Source organism: Mobula hypostoma, chromosome 25, assembly GCF_963921235.1.
Source record: "Mobula hypostoma chromosome 25, sMobHyp1.1, whole genome shotgun sequence".
Classification (NCBI taxonomy): Eukaryota; Metazoa; Chordata; class Chondrichthyes; order Myliobatiformes; family Myliobatidae; genus Mobula; species Mobula hypostoma.
The window spans coordinates 46,815,225-46,825,582 of record NC_086121.1 but is presented as its reverse complement, the minus strand read 5'-3'; positions in this window follow the sequence as shown (position 1 = coordinate 46,825,582).

Sequence of the window (10,358 nt, the reverse complement as noted above, 5' to 3'; positions counted from 1 at the left end):
AGACAGGAAGCAAAGAGTGGGAATAAACGGGACCTTTTCAGAATGGCAGGCGGTGACTAGTGGGGTACTGCAAGGCTCAGTGCTGGGACCCCAGTTGTTTACAATATATATTAATGACTTAGACGAGGGAATTAAATGCAGCATCTCCAAGTTTGCGGATGACACGAAGCTGGGTGGCAGTGTTAGCTGTGAGGAGGATGCTAAGAGGATGCAGGGTGACTTGGATAGGTTGGGTGAGTGGGCAAATTCATGGCAGATGCAATTTAATGTGGATAAATGCCAGGTTATCCACTTTGGTGGCAAGAACAGGAAAACAGATTATTATCTGAATGGTGGCCGATTAGGAAAAGGGGAGGTGCAACGAGACCTGGGTGTCATTATACACCAGTCATTGAAAGTGGGCATGCAGGTACAGCAGGCAGTGAAAAAGGTGAATGGTATGCTGGCATTCATAGCGAGAGGATTCGAGTACAGGAGCAGGGAGGTAGTACTGCAGTTGTACAAGGCCTTGGTGAGACCACACCTGGATTATTGTGTGCAATTTTGGTCCCCTAATCTGGAGAAAGACATTCTTGCCATAGAGGGTGTACAAAGAAGGTTCACCAGATTGATTCCCGGGATGGCAGAACTTTCATATGATGAAAGACTGGATCGACTCGGCTTGTACTCTCTGGGATTTAGAAGATTGAGGGGGGGATCTGACTGAAACGTATAAAATTCTAAAGGGATTGGACAGGCTAGATGCAGGAAGATTGTTCCCAATGTTGGGGAAGTTCAGAATGAAGGGTCACAGTTTGAGGATAAAGGGGAAGCCTTTTAGGACCGAGATTAGGAAAAACTTCTTCACACAGAGAGTGGTGAACCTGTGGAATTCTCTGCCACAGGAAACAGTTGAGGCCAGTTCATTGGCGATATTTAAGAGGGAGTTAGATATGGCCCTTGTGGCTAAAGGGATCAGGGGGTATGGAGAGAAGGCAGGTACAGGGTTCTGAGTTGGATGATCAGCCATGATCGTACTGAATGGCTCGAAGGGCCGATTGGCCCACTCCTGCACCTATTTTCTATATTTCTAAAGCATGGTCTTAAACCAGGGTATTACACTAGTAGGAATAGAACATTGGCTGATTGGCAGGAGGCAAAGAGTGGGAATAAAGGGAGCCTTCTCTGAATGCCTGCTGGTGACTAGTGGTGTTCCGCAGTGAACAGTGTCAGGACTGTTTCTTTTAATGTTGTAGATCAATGATCTGGATGAAGGAATTGATAGCTTTGTGACCAAGTTTTCAGAGGATATAAAAATAGGAGGGTGGGCAGGGAGCTGCAGAAGGATTTAGACAGATTAAGAGAATGAGTGTTGGGAAGTGTACGGTCATCCACTTTGTTAGAAGGAATAAAGTTGACTATTTTCTAAATGGGAAGAAAATTTAAAAATCTGAGGTGCAGACGGACTTGGGAGTTCTCGTGCAGGGTTCCCTAGAGAATAATTTGCAGGTGCGTCAGTGGTGAGGAAGGCAATTGCATTGTCAGCATTCAATTTGAGAGGACCAGAATATAAAAGGAAGGATGTAATGCTGAGGCCTTATAATTGAATTGAATTGACTTTATTTCTTACATCCTTCACATATATTAGGAGTAAAAATCTTTACGTTACGTCTCCGTCTAAATGTGCAATCACAGTAATTTATAATAAATAGAACAGTCAATATAACATAGAAATACATTCAAATCAGCGTGAGTTAATCAGTCTAATGGCCTGGTGGAAGAAGCTGTCCCGGAGCCTGTTGGTCCTGGCTTTTATTCTGCAGTACCATTTCCTGCATGGTAGCAGCTGGAATAGATTGTGGTTGGGATGACTCAGATCCCCAATGATCCTTCGGGCCCTTTTCTCACAAGTGTCTTTGTAAATATCCTGAATCGTGAGAAGTTCACAACTACAGATGCACTGGGCTGTCTGCACCACTCTCTGCAGACTCCTACGATTAGAGGAGGTACAGTTCCCATACTAGACAGTGATGCAGCCAGTGAGGATGCTCTCAATTGTGCCCCTGTAGAAAGTTCTTAGGATCTGGGGGTCCATACCAAACTTCTTCAACCGTCTGAAGTGAAAGAGGCATTGTTGTTCCTTTTTCACTGCACAGCTGGTGTGTACAGACCACGCGAGATCCTCAGTGATGTGGATGCCGAGGAACTTAAAGCTGCTTACCCTCTCAACCTCAGATCCATTGACGTCAATAGTGGTTAGTCCGTCTCCATTCTTCCTGTAATTCACAACCAGCTCCTTTGTTTTTGCGACATTGAGAGAGAGGTTGTTTTCTTGACACCACTGTGTCAGAGAGATTACTTCTTTCCTGTAGGCCGCCTCGTTATTGTATGAGATTAGGCCAACCAATGTACTGTCATCTGCAAATTTAATTAGCAGATCGGAGCTGTGGGTGGCGACACAGTCATGAGTGTACGGAGAGTAAAGGAGGCACTGGTGTAGCATCAGATGGAGTATTGGGAGCAGCTTTGGGCCCTATGTAAGAAAGGATGTGCTGACATTGGAGAGGATTCAGAGGAGATTCTAAGAATGATTGCTGGAATGAAAGGCTTATGTTATGATGAGTAAATGACAGCTCTGGGCCTGTACTCACAGGAATTTTAAAGAATGAGGTAGGATCTCATTTGAATCTATCAAATGTTGAAAAACCTAGAAAGAGTGAATGTGGAGAGAATGTTTCCTATGGTGGGACGGTCTAAGACTAGAGGCAAAAGCCTCAGAACGGAGGGACATCTATTTTAACTGGAGGTGAGAAGGAATTTCTTTAGCCTGAGGGTGGTGAATCAATGGAATTCTTTGCCACAGGTGGCTGTGGAAGACAGGTTATTGGGTGTATTTAAGGCAGAGGTTGATAGATTCTTGATTAGTCAGGGTGTGAGAGGTTACAGAGAGAAGGCAGGAGAATGTGGTTGAGAGAAAAATGGATCTGCCGTGATGAAATGGTGGAGAAGACTCAATGAGCCGAATAGCCTAATTTTGCTCCTGTCTTATGGTCCTCATCTGAATGTCTGAGCAATAGTCACTGAGGCAGCTCACCCTGCTCTTCGTGGACACTGCTATGCTTTATGCCTTTCGAGGCAGATGGGAACCTCTGACTGCAGTAATGAGGGGTTCTTAAACACGTCAGGTTGGCACAAGTTTTCAGTATCTGGCCAGGCACATCTTCATCCTGATTTCTTGTGAAGGTTTATTGTTTTGAAGTATGTTCTGGCATAGGTCTTGGAGACAGAAGTGATAGAGTCACGAGATGCTGTGCGGAATCACACAGGTATAGTGTCATGCTCCATTTCAGAGTTGTGTACATCGGAGAGCGAAGAATTTATGCTGTTCAGTGTTACCTTCTAGGAAGGAATGACATACAAACCCTGCCACAGCTGTTCAGCATCTGGCTGCGTCTCTAACTTCACATTTTGTCTCTCACAATGGCCTTCCATAGGCCATAACTGTCACTATTACATGTCTGTGAGAGGTGCTTGAGTTTATGGACTAAGACAATTCTGCACCAGTCATTCCCACAGTGAGCAACTGTTGGTGATTTAACTGTCCCAATACACAAGAGCACAAGACATAGGAGCAGAATTAGGCTATTCAGCCCATCGAGTCGTTTCTGCTATTCAATCATGGCTGATCCTGGATTTCATACACCTGCATTATCGTGATATCCTTTGATGCCCTGACCAATCAGGAAACTATCACCTTCTGACTTAAATATACCCACAGAGGCTACATTCCCTTCTTGCACTGTGCATTAACAGTCTGTTCAGTGATAGTTTTTTCGTTTTCATTTCATATTGCACAACTCAGAACAATGTGACAATGTGAGAGCCAGATTTTGCAATTTGGGTCTGTTTACCAGGAACATAGGTTTACCACAAGGGATTGGATGAGGTCCCCTGTCATTCCTGGAGCATACTTGGATGAAGTCAGATTAAGTGCTGTCTCTACTAAAGATGAAGTGACCCATCACTTGGGGAAATTTGGACTGGGAACTCAGCATTATCACAGCAGTTCAACAGAAGTTTATCCAATAAATTAATCAGGCACTGTCCAGAGTCAGTCAAATGGGGCCATTATAGCAGGAACTATCAGAGGCAGAAGGTTTCTGCACGGTTACTTAGTCAGGAAATTCTGATTTCCCTTGGAGGCCTTTTCCAATGCAATCAGCTTTTATAATCTTTCAACTAAAACAAGTGTCCCCACTATAATTACATAAAGCTGGAGAAACTATTTAACCTCAAATATAAGATTGCATGGAATATTGTTCCTGATAGCACAGGACAGTTAACATCTTAGTCCACGTGTATTCTGTAACTCTTTTGTTCTGGACACCAGTGACTACCAGGAATAGTCTGGTTGGCAAACTGGAATAGTCCGGTGACAGCGTGGAGAGGCAGCGGACAGCCAGGAAAGACTGGCACCAGGGGTGTCAGGATTGGCAGTCCGGGCACCAGCTCAGAAGAGCACCCGCCTCTTGAAGCTTCTATTTCACACAGAGAAACATACCCTTGGGGTCCTCCGAGAGGGAGTGAGAATGATGGACCCAATCGGACGGATACAGTTAATTACAGGGAACGACTACGACCAAGAGCTAGGATAAGAGGCTCTGAGTGTCTAGTGTGTTGGTGTGGGAGAGCGTTTTCCAGCATTAAGGGTTTACGAGTCCACCAAGCAAAGTTGAGGTGCTATTCCATCCCAGTGGCTGAAGATGAGATTACTTCACCAAGCACAGACGATGTGGTCTTTTCAACCACTCATTCACAAGCCTCAGCGATTCGCTCTGGAGAGAGTCATCATACTCCAGGTCAGACGAGAGATAACCCAGGTCACGTTTCAGACCATAGTACTCAGGTAGATCCTTCGCATGATGGCAGTGGTGTGGAGGTAGAGAAGAAGAGGAAGGTCAAGTGGCCAGCAATGGCAGATGAGAAGGCTTGGTGTGTGTTTGATGAGGATATCAGTATGATGTTGGAGAACACTCTCAGGGGAACGTCAAAGGGAAAGTTGGAAGTGATGGGCGATATAATTTACGATGTTGGAAAGTATAGGTTTGGTTTGGTTGAGTTGAAGAAAGCAAAGCCTACGCAGCAACCAAGCAGGCGCCAGAAGGAGATTAGTAGGTTGAGGAGAGAGCTTAGATCATTGAGACAGAGGTGGAAGGTAGCAAGTGAGGGTGACAAGCCAGGGCTTGCTGACCTCTGAGAGCATTTTCAAATAAAGTTAGCATCACTCCGTCGTGCAGAGTCACAACATAAAAAGAGAAAGAAGAGAGAGAAGGCAAGAAAGTTGTTCTTTGAGAACCCTCATGAGTTCACAAAGAAACTGTTTGAACAAAGTAAGAGCGGGCAGCTTAACATCTCTCAACAAGAACTTGAGGATCACCTGGCAAGCACTTACTCTAACGAACAGCGGGAGGCTCCTTTGCTTGACATTTCAGGGCTTGTGAAGCCTACCGAGCCAGGAGTGAAGTTCGATTTGTCAGAACCCAAACTGGCAAAGTTGAATGGTTCGTCAGAAAGGCAAGGCCAGGCTCAGTGCCAGGACCTAATGGAGTGCCGTATAAGGTGTTCAAGAAGTGTGAACAGCTGAGGAAATACTTGACATTGTTAAAGGTGGTGTGGAGACAAGGTGTTGTTCCTTTGTCATGGAGTGAGGCTGAAGGAGTATATATCCCGAAGGAAGAGAATTCTTCTACATTGACTCAGTTCCGACCAATTTCACTCCTGAATGTAGAGGGGAAGATTATGTTTGGCATTCTGACAGAAAGAATATCTTCATTTTTGATCAGATCCAAAAATCCAAATACATCTGTGCAGAAGGCGGGAGTACCAGGCTTCCCAGGATGCCTTGAACATTCTAGTATGATATGGCATACCATCCAGGAGTCGAAAAGGTTGAGAAGAAATCTGACTGTAGTTTGGCTTGATCTGGCAAATGCGTATGGTTCTGTTCCCCATGTCCTGATTGAGTTTGCAATCGAATTCCTGTGGATTCCTGCTAAGGTGAGGAACTTTGTTATGCAGTACAACAACAATTTCCAGATGAGGTTTTCCACTCAGCAATTTACAACTAGGTGGCAGAGCTTGGATGTTGGAATCCCAATGGGATGTGCAATTTCACCCATCCTTTTTGTGTTAGCCATGGAGGTCATTGTGAGGGCTGCAGAATCAGTGGGACCAGGTGTCGCACTTGATGGCGGAGGGGAGTTACCACCAATACAAGCGTTCATGGATGATCTTACCCTTTTGGGTCCCAGCACGGAGGCAGTAGAAAATGTACCATCTAGACTCGAGGAGCTAATGGATTGGGGAAGAATGAATTTCAAGACCAAGAAGCAAAGGAGCCTTGTTCTTAGGAGAGGAAAGCTGGTTGACTTTCATTTTACCCTTTGTGGAGAGGAGATTCCATCCATTCAGGACCAACCAGTTAAGAGCCTTGGGCGATGGTACACAGAGGAGCTGAGAGACACCAAGAGGGTTCAAGAGACAGGAGAACAGATCAGCAGAGGTCTGATGTCTGTTGACAAGTGTGGCTTGCCTGGCAAGTTGAAGTTGTGGTGCTTGCAGTATGGACTGATGCCACGGATAATGTGGCTACTAACTGTCTATGAAGTGGCAATGTCCCATGCAGAGCAGCGTACGATCTGCTCCCAACACCTGCCAACCTCAGCACCTGGTATGAAGATAAGACAGACAGGTGTGCTGCTTGTGGTGAGAAGGGAACACTTCAACATATCTTGAGTGCATGCAGAGTCAATCTTTCCAGCGGCATGTACACTTGGAGACATGACAACGTTCTTAAAGTTGTAACAAGCGGTTGAGCAGAGAGTACTGCAGCACAACTTATCTCATGCCCCATGCTGCACAGAACAGTGCATATCATTTGCGAAAGAAGGCTCCAAGTTAAGGGGTATACAGCGCAGGCTCACAATCAAGCATACTTTCTTCAGCCAATGATTGGTGTGTCAAGGCCGACCTGGATGGGAAAGGCAGTTTCCTGGAGCAAATAGCTTTCACTACATTGCGTCCAGATATAATCGTATGGTCTCCACCAGTAGAGAAGTGGTTATTGGTGAACTCACAGTCCCCTGGGAAGACAACATCGATGAAGCCCATGAGCGCAAGTTAACCAAGTATGCAGAATTAAGATCAGAGTGCAGAGACAGAGGATGGAAGGTCTCATGTTATCCATTCGAAGTAGGCTGCCGTGGTTTATTGCATTCACTCTCCAGAAGTGGCTGCGTGACCTTGGCTTCACTAGAAGAGAGATCAAGTCAACCAGCAGGGCTGTAGCTGAGGCAGCAGAGAAAGGATCAGCATGGGTGTGGACCAAGTATGTCCAGAGGGGCCGATAGTCAGACAGTGTATACATCTTTTGTAAACCCTTCAGTAGTTGCATAGACACCTGAAGAGCAGACTATCTGTTGGATGGAAGCACCCAACAACTCTGATAGAGGCAGATGCCAAGTTTTTAAACTCACCAGTGGGAGGTGGTGCTTTAGCACTGCTGGCCCACCACCTTGAGGGAGTCTTGATCATAAGTGGGCCGAAACTTCTGAAGACAGGCGGCAGATCAACTGATGATCCCACTGGTGATAGCACAGGACAGTTAACATCTTAGTCCACGTGTATTCTGTAACTAGAAACATAGAAAACCTACAGCACAATACAGACCCTTCGGTGCACAAAGTTGTGCCGAACATGTCCCTACCTTAGAAATTACTAGACTTCCCCATAGCCCTCTATTTTTCTAAGCTCCATGTACCTATCCAAAAGTCTCTTAAAAGACCTTATCGTATCCGCCTCCACCACTGTTGCTGGCAGCCCATTCCATGCACTCACCACTTTAAGTAAAAAAAACTTACTCCTGACATCACCTCTGTACCTTATTCCCAGCATTTTAAACCTGTGTCCTCTTGTGGCAGCCATTTCAGCCCTGGGAAAAAGCCTCTGACTATCCACACAATCAATGCCTCTCATCATCTTATACACCTCTATCAGGTCACCTCTCATTCTCCGTCGTTCCAAGGAGAAAAGGCCGAATTTCTCAACCTGTTTTCATAAGGCATGCTCCCCAATCCAGGCAACATCCTTGTAAATCTCCTTAGCACCCTTTCTATGGCTTCCACATCCTTCCTGTAGTGAGGCAACCAGAACTGAGCACAGTACTCCAAGTGGGGTCTGACCGGGGTCCTATATAGCTGCAATATTACCTCTTGGCTCCTAAATTCAATTAGATTAGATTAGATTAGATTAGATTATGAGGACACGCAGTCCTCTTTTATTGTCATTTAGTAATCCATGCATTAAGAAATGATACGATATTCCTCCGGTGTGATATCACAGAAACACAGGACAGACCAAGACGGAAAAACTAACAAAAACCACATAATTATAACATATAGTTACAACAGTGCAACAATACCACAATTTGATGAAGAACAGGCCATGGTCACAGTAAAAAAAGTTCAAAGTCTCTCGAAAGTCCCATATCTCACGCAGACGGGAGAAGGAAGAAAACTCTCCCTGCCATGCCGGACCACAGTCCGACTCTGAGTCGTCCGAAAACTTCGAGCCTCAGATCAGCCTTCTGACAGAGTACTGAGTATCACCTCTGCCGAATGCTTCGACCCCAGCCTCAGTCACGAGCAGCAGGCAAAGCCGAGGATCTGGGGGCCTTCGCTCCGGAGATTCTTGATCGCACAGTAGCAGCGGCAGCGAACCGGGCATTTCGGAAGTTTTCTTCAGATGTTCCTCTGTGCTTCTCATGTCTGTCTCCATCAAATCAGAATTGTGCATGGCATCCTACTTACAAATATGATATCATTTCACTGGAGAGCTGTGCGCGCTGCGTCGCGCTGCCATTCTCTCCTTCCGCCTAATTCCACGATTAATGAAGGCCAATATACCATATGCCTTCTTAACCACAGCATCAACCTGCGTAGCTGCTTTGAGCATCCTCTGGACTTGGACCCCAAGATCCCTCTGACCCTCCACACTGCCAAGAGTCTTAGCATTAATACTATATTCTGCCATCAAATTTTACCTACCAAAATCAACCACCTCACACTTATCGGGGTTGAACTCCGTCTGCCACTTCTCAGCCCAGTTTTGCATCCTATCAATGTCCCGCTGTAAACTCTGAGAGCCCGCCACACTATTCACAACACCTCCAATCTTTCTTGTGGCTGATATTGTGAAGCAACAACTTGGCTTTTATATTCAGTTGACTGAACATTGCATTGGGCCTGACCAACATTTTCTAATAATATTACGACTGTTTTGTCTGTCCTTGACATTCCTACCTGATACTCCATTCACCTGATTCCCTCTGTGTCCCTAAACCCATCTCTGTGTCCTTAAACCCATCAGTCTAAGTTTTGGAAACACTCAGTGAATGATTAGCCAAAAGTTCTTTGAAGTAGAATCTAAAGAGCAGTTTCTCATCTCAGTCTGAAATAAGACCATAAGGCCATAAGACTTAGGAGCCAGCTGGTCCATCGAGCCTGCTCCACTATTCAATCATGGCTGACGGGGCCCCAAACTGTTCACAATACTCAAGACGAGTCCTCAGCAATGCCTTATAAAGCCTCACATCCTTGCTGTTGTATACTAGAGCTCTTGAAATGAATGCTAACATGGCATTTGCCTTCTTCACTACCGACTCAACCTGCAAGTTGACCTTTAGGGTATTCTGCACAAGGACTCCCAAGTCCCTCTGTGTCTCAGATTCCTGGATTTTCTCTCTATTTAGAAAATAGTCCGCACATTTATTTCTACTACCAAAGTGCATGACCATGCATCTTCCAACGTTGTATTTCATTTACCACTTTCTTGCCCATTCTCCCAATCCAAGTCTTTCAGTATTCTACCCGATTCCTCAACACTACCTGCTCCTCCACCAATCTTCGTATCATCTGCAAACTTGGCAACAAAGCCATCTATTCCACCATCTAAATCATTTATATACAGCATAAAAAGAAATGGTCCCAACACCAACCCCTGCGAACACCACTAGTCACTGTCAGCCAACCACTTTTATACCTCCTACCAAACAGCCAATGCTCTAACCATGTTAGTAACTTTCCTGTTAATACCATAGGCTCTTAACTTGGTAAGCAGCCTCACGTGACGCACCTTGTCAAAGACCTTCTGAAAGTCCAAGTATACAACATTCACTGCATTCCCTTTATCTATCTTACTTGTAATCTCCTCAAAGAATTCCAACAGGTTCGTCAGGCATCATTTTCCTTGACGAAGACGATGCTGACTTTGTAATATCTTGTCCTGTGTCACCAAGTACTCCATCACTTCATCCTTAACAG